Below are 12,083 nucleotides of genomic sequence, written 5' to 3' on the forward strand. Positions count from 1 at the left end.
AATAAGTGAACAAGCCTCTGAGGGCAGATTATTATCTTCAGAAAGACTGAGAGGAAATAACTTGACAACACATTAAGTACAGATGACTCTTCAAAGAAATTTTGCTCTGAATTAAAGAAAATAAGCTAAAACTAAACTAAAATCTGGAATAAATAGGTTTTTAACTTATATTTTTTGTTTTCTTTTTTGAGAAAAATTTAAATGAAGAAAAATTACATCTTTATAATTTTAACATCTTGGGAATGATTCATTAAACAAGGAGTAATTAATGTATTCAGGAGAAGAGTCTTCGGGCAATAAATTAAGTTAATGATCAGTAAAATGGGTAAAATATAGGTTTATTGGTAAATCTGGGGGAAAATTTGTAAAGTTATTTTAACCAACTTAAGTAGAATATTTGTTTGCTAATAAGCAAATTTCATGATGCCAGAAAAGGCAATTTTTATTACTCCTTGTTCTTATGCTTAATTCTTGCATTAATGGTTTACTAACATTTCTATACTATATCTAAAAATCAATTCATTGTAACATACTACCAACTAAGGGATCCAATTACCAATTACATTTCATTTATAAAGCACTTAATTCCTCCTGTTTTGTTTGAAGTATAATTATCACAAAGTAACATCAATTACAATTCCAACTTCAGAAACCATGCTTCTCCATCAATTTTCTCAGGTTGCAAGCTGGGGTGGTAGCTCAGTGGTTGAGCGCTTTCCTCAAATGGTTTGATTCTCAGCACCACATAAAAAAATAAATACAACAGAGATATCATGTCCATTTACAACTAAAAAAAATGTTTAAGAAAATTTCTGAGGTTGCTACTTTTCTCTGCTATATAAAGAAACAAAGAATGGGGGAAATGAGGATCCCTAAAACTACTAGGAATGCAAAAACAAACAATAAACATAAAAATGAAGTAATCAGTAAGTTCTAAGTAAAAGTTTAAATCAGCATTTTGACACAAAAATATCTGAGATAATTTGATTTTTATTGCTACTTATATAACAATTCCCTAAATAAAAATCTCTTTAAACTGTAAGATCATAAATGTAGTTCAACAGCTTATAATATTTATATAAAGCCAGAAATCATTAAATATAAAGCATAAAATGCCTAAAATGCTTATTTTTATTTAAGACATACAGAGGCACATTTGCAAATCATGTGGTGATCAGTCAAAACTTTGATAATGGGATTTCTTGCATAAATAATAACAAATCATCTTTATAACTGCAATTGAGTTTCTTTAAATTAGAACCATAGAGTCACTCACACATTCACATGTTTACTGATTCACCTAGTGTTTCGAAAGCATTCAAATTATTCACAGAAACAACAGCTCACTTTTCAAAGGATGATTTTAGTTGTGTAATAAAGGACATAGTTAAAATATTTAATTATATGACAAATATTAACAGAATAAACAAATTTGGGAGCAAACAAAACTGACTCTTAGTAAGCATGATGAATTTTGTTTGGGAAACTACTAAATGCTTGAAAAAAAGGACTGTTATTTATCAATAAGCCAGTGACCATGAGAAAATTTTTCACGAAAATTGGACAAGATATTGAATATGTTTCAATCTGCTTTCAAACTGCAGGTATCAACATATTAGTGGACCACAGCCAGAATTTTGTTTCAAATGAACGACCAGAAAGCACAAGCTCACATATAGAGTTATAATAAGCAAAGCTACAAGAAACATTTGTGAACACATGTACACATGTGCACGAGCATATATAGTCTCAATGTAAAATATATTCCTAACAGGTTTAAAAAAAAAAATTTAAAGCTGACATCAGTGGAATATTTAGATCAATACTGATTTTATAGCATAATAAATAAAAGATGATTAACAGATGTTGACACTTGAAATATTTCTGATATGAGTTTCATCTTACCAATTAAATTCTACTTGTACAAAGTAGATAAGCTAAAAATTATAAAGTACATTATAAAAATATAAAATAACCATGTGTTCTTCAAAGGACAGATGCAGACAACAGATTTTACTTTTTTGAATGATCACTGATATTTATAATGATCAAGAAGATCAGAAGTATCTATAAAATGATCCAAACATTCAGCATGTACCTAAAAATTGTTAATGGACTATTAAAGCTGAAGCATATCACTACAATAAAATATCACATATTTGGGCTGGGGATGTGGCTCAAGCAGTAGCTCGCTCGCCTGGCAGGCGAGGGGTGCTGGGTTCGATTCTCAGCACCACATAAAAATAAAATAAAGATGTTGTGTCCACGAAAAACTAAAAATAAATAAATAAACAAATAAATAAATATTTTTTGAAAATTATCTCTCTCTAAAAAAAAAATCACATATTTTATGGAGTAAAATTTTTTTTTTCCTCTCAGGTTTTCTTGTTTTGTTTTTTGCAGAGATGGGAATTGAGCCCAGGGTCTCTTACTGCCCCAAAACATTTTTAGGCTACCAGAAATTGAACCCAGGGATGCTTAACCACTAAGCTACATCTGCAGTCCTTTTTTAATATTTTCTCTAGAGACAGGGTCTCTATAGACTTAATGTAATTCCAATCAAATTCCTTGTGTCTTCTTTGTAAAAATTTATACTCTGCCTCTAAAATGTGTATGTAATGCAAAGAATGCCAACAGTCAAAGGGAAAAGAAAAAGAAAAAAAAAAGCAGAGTTGACTGGGCGCAGTGGCATACTAATCCCAGTGGCTTGGGAGACTAAGGCAGGAGTTCAAAGCCAGACTTAGTAATTTAGTGGGGCCCTAAGCAACTCAGTGAGACTTCTGTCTCTAAATACAAAAAAAAAAAAAAAAAAAAAAGTGGCTGGGGATGTGGCTCAGTGGTTGAGTGCCCCTGGGTTCATTTCTCATAATCACCAAAAAAAAAAAAAAAAGAACAGATTTGGATGACATACACTAACTTTGTAAGTATGAAATTATTTTAAAATGAAAACTTAAGTTTTATTATCAGTAAATTATACCACAATAAAATGTATTTAATTTTTTTAAAAAATTTTCACTTACAACTAAGAAACTTATACGGATAGTCCAATATGTACAAAATAGGTACTTTAAAGCTGCAAGACACTGCTGAGAGAAACTAAAGAGGATCTAAATAAACAGAAAGACATTATCATGTTTCATTAGCTGGAAGACTTACAATTATTTAGATCAATTCCCTCCAAAATTGTTGCCTGACACAGCACTTCTTCCTTTTTTTTTTTTTTTAAGAAACTGACAAGCTCATTCTAAATGTTATAATACAGAAATGCAAAAGATCTAGCATAGCAAAACAACTTTGAAAATAATGACTTAGAAGATCTGATTTAATATGAAGTTAAAATAACCAAGATAATATGGTATTACCTAAGGAAAACCTTAGAGATTCATGGAAAAGAGTCCAGAAATGAACTCAAATGTATTAGGCCAACTAATATGCAACAAAAGTATGTAGATAAATCAATTTGAAAAAACAAAAATCCGGGTTGGGGATATAGCTCAGTTGGTAGAGTGCTTGCCTCACATGCACAAGGCCCTGGGTTCAATCCCCAGTACCACCAAAAAAAAAAAAAAAAGTTCAGTTACAAATTTTGGGCTGGGGATGTGGCTCAAGTGGTAGTGCACTCGCCTGGCATGTGTGCGGCCCGGGTTCGATACTCAGCACCACATACAAACAAAGGTGTTGTGTCCGCCGAAAACTAAAAAATAAATATTAAAATTCTCTCTCTCTCTCTCTCTCTCTCTTAAAAAAAATCAATCAATCAATCAATCAATAAAGGTAAAAAAAAATCCCTTTAATAAATGGTACCATACTGGATATTCAAATGCAAAATATTTATTTTGACTCTTGCATTATACTACATACTAAAACTAACTCAAAATGGATTACTGATCCAAATATAAAATTTAAGGTTTCTAGGGAAAAAAGTTTAAAAATCTTCATGATTTTAGGTCATATTTATTAACACACAAAGGGCACACACTATAAAATTTTAATAACCAAATGGATAAATTCCATGAAAACTTATCAAAACAGATACAAGATTAAACATTAAATGTGACTAACATTACCTCAAATGAAAGTGAATGCATAATTTAAAACCTTCACCTCAAGAAATCTCCAGGCCCAGTTGGTTTCACTGGTGAATTCTTTTTAAAAAATTAATGAAGCTATAATCCCAATATTAACAAAAATTTTGACAGGAAAATCCTTAAGAAAATATTAGCAAAATCAGGGATAGAAATATAGCTGACGGGGCTGGGGATGTGGCTCAAGCGGTAGCGCGCTCGCCTGGCATGCGTGCGGCCCGGGTTCGATCCTCAGCACCACATACAAACAAAGATGTTGTGTCCGCCGATAACTAAAAAAAAAATAAATATTAAAATTCTCTCTCTCTCTCTCTCTCCTCTCACTCTCTCTTTAAAAGAAACCAACAAAAATTAACCCCAAATGACAAAATGCAATAACTACTTTAAGTGAAATCAGGAAATCAGTCAAAAGTAACTATTACTTTGATTATTACTTCAGGAAATCCTACAAGTTTTGGCAAAACCAATGAAATTATATGTGAGCAACCACTGGGGGTAAAAAAAAAAAAATCTATTCAATAATATGGTTTTTGTCTAGATCATTACAGACTCAAGTTTATTTTAAAAGCAACAAGATTTAACAGGGGCGGGCTGGGATTGTGGCTCAGTGGTAGATGTGTGAGGTACTGGGTTCAATCCTCAGCACTACATAAAAATAAATAAACAGATAAATAGATAAATAAACAAATAAAAACATTGAGTCCATCTACAATTAAGGAAATATTTTTTTAAAAAGATTTAACAGGAGAATTGTATAAATTTTTTAGGCTATTCCAGCAGTAGGAAACTGGAAATTAGAAAAATACTCCATTTTCAAAGGTAACAAAATACTTTGGTATAAATGACATAAGGAGAGGGCTGGAGTTCTAGCTCAGCGGCAGAGCGCTTGCCTAGCACGTGTGAGGCACTGGGTCCCATCCTCAGCACACATAAAAATAATAAATGAATAAATAAAATAAAGATATTTTTCAAAATGACATAAGTATAAAGTATTTATGGGGCTGGGGATGTGGCTCAAGCGGTAGCGCGCTCGCCTGGCATGCGTGCGGCCTGGGTTCGCTCCTCAGCACCACATACAAAAAAAAAAACAAAAACAAAGATGTTGTGTCCGCCAAAAACTAAAAAATAAATATTAAAAAAAAAAAAAAGTATTTATTACTTGAAAACATGAAAACAATCAAAATTTTAATGAATGACATAAAACAAGATCTGTATAATAAGATGTGGCCCATAATACAATATGAAATAAAAATTCTGATTATTTCCCAAAGTAATAGATAAATGTATGCTTTTGTAAATTAGAATTCCAACTTTGTTTTTCCCCCCATCAGTGCTAAGGATCAAACCCAGGGCCTCATCCATGCTGGGCAAGCATTTTACCATTCAGAGCTATATCCCAAATCCCTCCAATAATATTTTTGTATTGTTTAAAATCATGTTAAAATTTAGTGCCTTGGGCTGGGGATGTGGCTCAAGCGGTACCACGCTCACCTGGCCTGGCATGCATGCGGCCCGCGTTCGATCCTCAGCACCACATACAAACAAAAATGTTGTGTCTGCCGAGAACTAAAAAATAAATAAATAAAAAGAAAACAGGTAATCCTGATTTCTTTATATAAAAAAAAAATTTAGTACCTTAATAAAAAGCTTAAAAAAATAAAACAAATGAATAAAAAAATCCTGAGTTCTATGATATGGACCTGGAATCCCAGCTACTTACTTGGCTGAAGAAGGAGGATCATTTGAGTCCAGAGGTTCAAGCCTAACCAAAATACCAAGATAAGTCTTTAAAAAAAAAAAAAGGCAAAAAAATCAAACACACACTGACTTGTCTCAGCAGACAGATGTCTATACCAAATATTCAATTAAAATATAGTAATAAAAAACTTTTTAGGGCATACTCGCCCACATCTCTATTCCCAGCAACTCAGGACACTGAGGCAAAAGGATCACAAGTTCAAGTCCAGTCTGGGTAACACAGAGAGACCCTGTCTCAAAATGAAATTTCAAAAAGGCTGGCAGGTACCTCAGTGGTAGAGTACTTGACCAGTATGTGTGAGGCCCTGGGTTCAATGCCCAGTTTTGGGGAAGAAAGGGACTACTTCAAACAAATATCCAACAAAATAAATATGGTACTGACATAGCAATAAATATATTAATAGAACATAACAGAAATCCCAAGTATAGATCCCAACATAAATAAAACATTAATATATCTCAGAGGTATCAATTCAGTTCAATGTTAAAAAGATGGAACTATTTAGATGAGGAGAATTATGTGTTAGAACAACAGGCTACCCATCTAAAAAAAACTAAACCCCTATCATACTCAACATCCAAAAGAAATGAGACTTAAAAGCTAAAATATGAATTAATGAGGTGTTATAATATCTTTTCTAGAATTATAAATTTTTACTAAAAAAGTGTTAAAGCAGAAAGACAAAGCAATAACAAGTTCATGGAGAGAAAGACTCAATATCATAAACATGACATTCCTATCAAATTCCAAAGTTAAGTTTTCATTATGTGGTTTTGTTGAGAAGTTAACAAGAGCTGGGCATGGTGCTGCTTGACTTGGGAGGCTGTGGAGGGAGGATCCCCAAGTTCAAGGCCAGCCTCAGCAACTTACCAAGGACCCTTTAAGCACCTTAGTGAGACCCTGTCTCAAAATAAAAAGAGCTATGGTTAAGTGCTCCTAGGTTAAACTCCCCAATATCCAAAAAAAAAAAAAAAAAAAAGCTAGCAAGATATTTCTAACATGAATAGTCAAGAACACGCAATATCCTGAGGAACAATTTTCAGGGGTATGTCCTATCAGATTACCAAGATTTATTATATAGCTAAATCAATTAAAACAACATGGTACTGGCACATGAATAAATAATCAGTCCCCTGGAACATTGACTGAGAAAGCATGGGGTGGGGAGCCTCACAAATATTCAGCCTTATCACTAAGAAAAGGAGGCAGTATTTAATAATGGTAATAAGATAATTCATTAGCCTTCTGATACAAGGTAAAATTAGTTCCCCAAGCAGTTCTTTATAAAAAATTAATCTAGGGTGATTCAACAGCTACATGCAACAGGTAAAACCAACAAGCATTGGTTTATATATATATATATATATGAGAAACAATTCATGTTTCTGATCTCAGACCAGGCAAGATTTTCTAAAATAAAATGGGAAAAAATGTAAACCAAAGGAAAAGACTAATACATTTATCTTCACTCAATTATACTAAATTTAATCAAGTTCTGCATATGCAAAGACTCTACAAAGACAAGACACAAATTGAGCATTATCTGCACCATCTATAACTAGTAAGTTAACTGTTCAGAATATTTAGAAATCTCCTACAATTCAATAAGGAAAAGACCCAATTGCAAGTGAGCAATATATTTAACTGAGCAGTCATTTCACAAGAGAAATAAATTCTGGCCAATAAACAATTTTAAATGTTCAACTAAATATTTAATTATTACTATTAATAATTATTAATCAGGGAAATGCAAATTTAACACAAAACTAATTCCATGTTGTATTTTCCATACTGACAAAGTTTGAAGGTCTGATAAATTGAGTGTTGGCCAGATCTGAGCTGACCACAACTAACCAGGAATAAAAGTGCAAGTGGATGAAACTACTTAGGAATAAAGTTTTGCATTACTAGAATGTGGGAATTTACACACCTTATATTTATGCAATCACCTTCTCAAATAAGCTCTACAACTCTGGGAGGTAAATTATGCGTACACAAAATTCAAGAACCATCTGTTCTTTGGGGATTCCTTATTAGGAAAGATTTGTTTTCACATCTTTCAAATGCCTTAAAAAAAAAAAATCAAAAGTACATTTCCTGATACAAAAGTTACACTAAATTCATATTTTAGTGTCCATAAAGCTTTGATGAAAATGAATTAATTTAATTCATTTATGCACTGTTTATGGCTATGTTTGTACTACAGAGGCATAGCTAATTGATCTAACAGAGACTATATGACCTATGAAGTCTAAATGTTTATTATCTGATCTTTCACAGAAAAAGTTTGCCAGTCCCTGCCCTAGAGTAACAGATTCAAAATTTGTTTTAGAGAGAGACCCACCATAAGAAATACATCTTACACTGAATTTCATACAAGGTACTTTTATGTTATCAGGAAAAATACATATAAATGTTCACAGAAGAAATGTTTAAAATAGAAAAACTGGAAGCTTCAAGAAATCTACAGACAAAATAATATAATTTAAAATTGTAGGGCTGGGGATGTGGCTCAAGCGGTAGCGCGCTCGCCTGGCATGTGTGCGGCCCAGGTTCGATCCTCAGCACCACATACAAACAAAGACGTTGTGTCTGCCAAAAACTAAAAAATAAATAAATAAATATTAAAAATCTCTCTCTCTAAAAAAAAACTCCTTAAAAAAAAATAAATAAAATTGTAATATATTTTTTAAGTATAAGGCTTAAAATATAAAATTCCTAAAAGAAAACAGAGGAAAAGCTTCCAGATACTGGATTTGGCAACAATTTCTTGGATATAGCACCAAAAGCACAAGCAACTAAAGCAAAATTAAGACAAATGGGCAACATTTTTTAAAAATATATTTTTTTAGTTGAAGATGGACACAATAACCTTTATTGTATTTATTTTTTATGTGGTAATGAGCATTAAACCCAATGCCTCATACATGCAAGGCAAGTGCTCTACCAATGGGCTACATTTAACTTGAAAACTTTATATCAAAGGAAACAATCAATAAAGTGAGAAAATAGCCAACAGAATAAGAAAAGATATCTGCAAATCATATATCTGATAAAGGGAAATATTTATACAGAACTCTTACAACTCATCAAAAACAAAACCAATCTGATTTTAAAATAGCCAATAACTTTAAGAGACATTTCTTCAAAGATGATCAACAAGCATATGAAAAGATGCTCAACAATACCAATCATTAAAGAAATGCAAATCAAAACTACAATGAGACACCATTTTCATACTCATTAAGATAGACACTATCAAAAACAAAATAACAAGTATTGATGATGTACAAAAATTAAAACCCTTCTGCAACACTGGTAGGAATGTGAATTCTTCTAACCAGTGTAGAAAAATGTGAGGTAGTTTCTTAAAAAATTAAAAATGAATTATATGTGATCCAGTAATCCCACTTCTGAGTTTGAAAAACAAAAACAAACAGCCCCCCCCCCAAAAAAAAAAACCATGAAGTCAACATCCCAAAGAGATATCTGCATACCCATTTTTTGCTGCAATGTTATTCACTACAGCAAAGAAGTAGAAACATCTCAAATGCCCATCAAAGAATAGATGAATAAATAAAACGTGATATGTGCATATCAGATAATATTATTCAGCCTTAAAAAATAAGGAATTCTGACAAATATTTCAACAAAGATAAAACTTAAGAACATTATCCTAAGTTAATATGTCAACAAGAAAAGACAAATATTGTATGATTCTACTTATAGGAAGTAGCTAAAGAAGTGAAACTCTTAATAACAAAAAGAAAATTGTAGTTGTCAGGAGCTGGGAAGAGGGAGTAATAGGGATTTATTGTTCACTGAACACAGAGTTTCAGTGAACAATAAGATGCAAGGGTTCATCTTGAACAATGTGAATACAGTTAACACTTTGAATATCATGCTTATGATGGTTTGGGGTGATAAATTTTGTTATGTTATGTTTTTAACATAATTTTAAATAAACAGATAAATAAATGTGACATTTTTACATAATGAATTATCATATGTCAATAACAAATGAATAAACTACAAACATCAATACAGCCAAATCTCAGGAATATAAAATGGAAAAAAAGCAAGGGTAACATACACACTATGATTCAAAACAATCCAAAGCTCAAAAGCAAGTAAAATGAAGATATTATATAATATGGTGAAACAATTTTGAAAAGTAAGGAAATAAAGTTTAGAATAGTGATTAGATCTGGCTATTTACATGGGACTGGAGAACTGGCATCAAAACTATGAAAATATACTTTTTTTTTAAAGCCTCATTTTTTTATCTTTATTTTGTTTATTTATTTTTATGTGGTGCTGAGGATCGAACCCAGGGTCTCATACATGAGAGGCGAGTGCTCTACCGCTGAGCCACAACCCCAGCCCAAAAATATACTTTTTTTAAGTTAGGTAGCGAAGCCGATGATTTTGTTTTAATCTCTCATTATATTTTTGTGCTTATTTAATAATTTATAAAAAGAGATTTCTAAAAATTCTAAGAAATTCTAGGACACCATATAATCAAGAGATAAGAAAAACTTCCTTAACCAAGACTACAAATCCAGATGTTATTTTTCAAATTGCTGAAATTTTTAAGTATTAAAATACTTACTTAACAAAAGATAACAAAAAAGGCAGTTAAACAAGAGAAATCAGGACACCAGCCTCCATTTTCAAGAGCCTTAGGTCATGCATTTCAAAAGTTAAAAACACTGAAGGTATACAGTGATTGTCTATCTTTTTAAGCATATACCCAAATTTTCTTTAAAATATTTACTTTAATATGCTATGACTCACATTAACAACTATTATAATATGAAACAAGATTGCAACCTGGCATGAAAAAAAAAGTAGAAAAACAAGCAAAAGATATTCAACAAATATTTATGGCTAGACAATAGAGAACAAGTTCAAATGTTAAACATATTGATTCAATAAGACTGAAGAACATGCAAATTAATGTTAACTCAGATGTCGTACATCTACTGGACTGCCAAATACTACAAAGAGGTACAATATAGACTAATGAGTGGGACAAAGTATTCTTATATACTGCTGGCTAAAATGTTAGGTTTAAAGATTAAAAGCAGTCCACCAATACCTATTAAAATTAGGCGTTTCCTTTATCCCATAATCTCCACTCTTCAGAATCTATGCACAAATACAAAAATCGCAAATAAATAAGGACATATTAAAGGATTCTAAATGCATCATTTTTCTCATGGCAAAAGAGAAAAAAAACACTAAAACAATGTAAATGCCTTAAAAACAAGGCAAAAAAAGACTTATTGTGGACTTAAATTAAAATATTATATAATTTAAGAGTTATAGCTATTCCAATTGTGATGGAAAGGTATCATGAAGTACTTTTGGAAGAGAAAAGTAAAACTGAGTATGTATATGATTCCACTTTTTAAAATTGTTTTTAATTCTAATTTGTTATATATGACAGAAGGATGCATATTACACATATTGAGCACATTTTTTCATATCTCTGGTTGTATACAAAGTATATTTACACCATTGTGTCTTTATACATGTACTTAGGATAATGATGTCCATCTCATTCCACCATCTTTTCTGCTCCATACTTCCTCCCTCCCCTTCCCCAAGCCCTTTGCTCTATCTAGAGTTCGTCTAATACTCCCATGCTCCCCTTCCCAATGGCACTATAAATCAGCCTCCTTAAAACAGAGAAAACATTTGGCATTTGGTATTTTGGGATTAACTAACTTCACTTAGCATTATATTCTCCAACTCTATCCATTTGCCTGCAAATGCCATAATTTTATTCTCTTTTAATGCTGAGTAATATTCCATTGTGTATATATACCACAGTTTCTTTATCAATTCATCTACTGAAGGGCATCTAGGTTAGTTCCAAAGTTTAGCTATTGTGAATTGTGCTGCAATAAACATTGATTAGCTGTGTCCCTGTAGTATGCTGTTTTTAAGTCCTTTGGTTATAAACCCAGGAATAGGATAGCTGGGTCAAAATGTGGTTCCATTCCCAGTATTTCCAAGGAATTTCCATAATGCTTTCCATATAGGCTGCACCTTTTTGCAGTCCCACCAGCAGTTTATGAGGGTGTCTTTTCTCCACATCCTCGACAACACTTATTGTTGTCTGTATTCTCAATAGCTGCCATTCTGACAGGAGTGAGATGAAATCTTAGAGAAGTTTTGATTTGCATTTCTCTGAATGCTAGAGATGTTGAACATTTTTTCATGTATTTGTT

General features: G+C 32.0%; 1 protein-coding gene and 1 non-coding gene across 7 annotated transcripts in view; one reads left to right on the plus strand and one right to left on the minus strand.

The window, feature by feature from the left end:
• The window catches only part of Zmym4 (zinc finger MYM-type containing 4), a 144,332-nt gene that overhangs the window by 66,449 nt on the left and 65,800 nt on the right, over positions 1–12,083 (minus strand). Inside the window, exon 1 of one of the 6 annotated variants that reach the window (XM_076860763.2) lies at positions 636–664. The exons of the other annotated variants lie outside the window; for them this stretch is intronic. The gene's annotated coding sequence lies outside the window, so the exon portion shown is untranslated. Of the gene's footprint in view, positions 1–635; positions 665–12,083 lie in introns of those variants that run through there. 6 annotated transcript variants of the gene reach the window in all.
• On the plus strand, positions 3,484–3,556 carry Trnav-cac (transfer RNA valine (anticodon CAC)). Its single transcript has one exon. It is a non-coding gene; the product is annotated as a tRNA-Val (tRNA).

The sequence above is a fragment of the Callospermophilus lateralis genome, chromosome 7, assembly GCF_048772815.1.
Source record: "Callospermophilus lateralis isolate mCalLat2 chromosome 7, mCalLat2.hap1, whole genome shotgun sequence".
NCBI classification, from domain to species: domain Eukaryota; kingdom Metazoa; phylum Chordata; class Mammalia; order Rodentia; family Sciuridae; genus Callospermophilus; species Callospermophilus lateralis.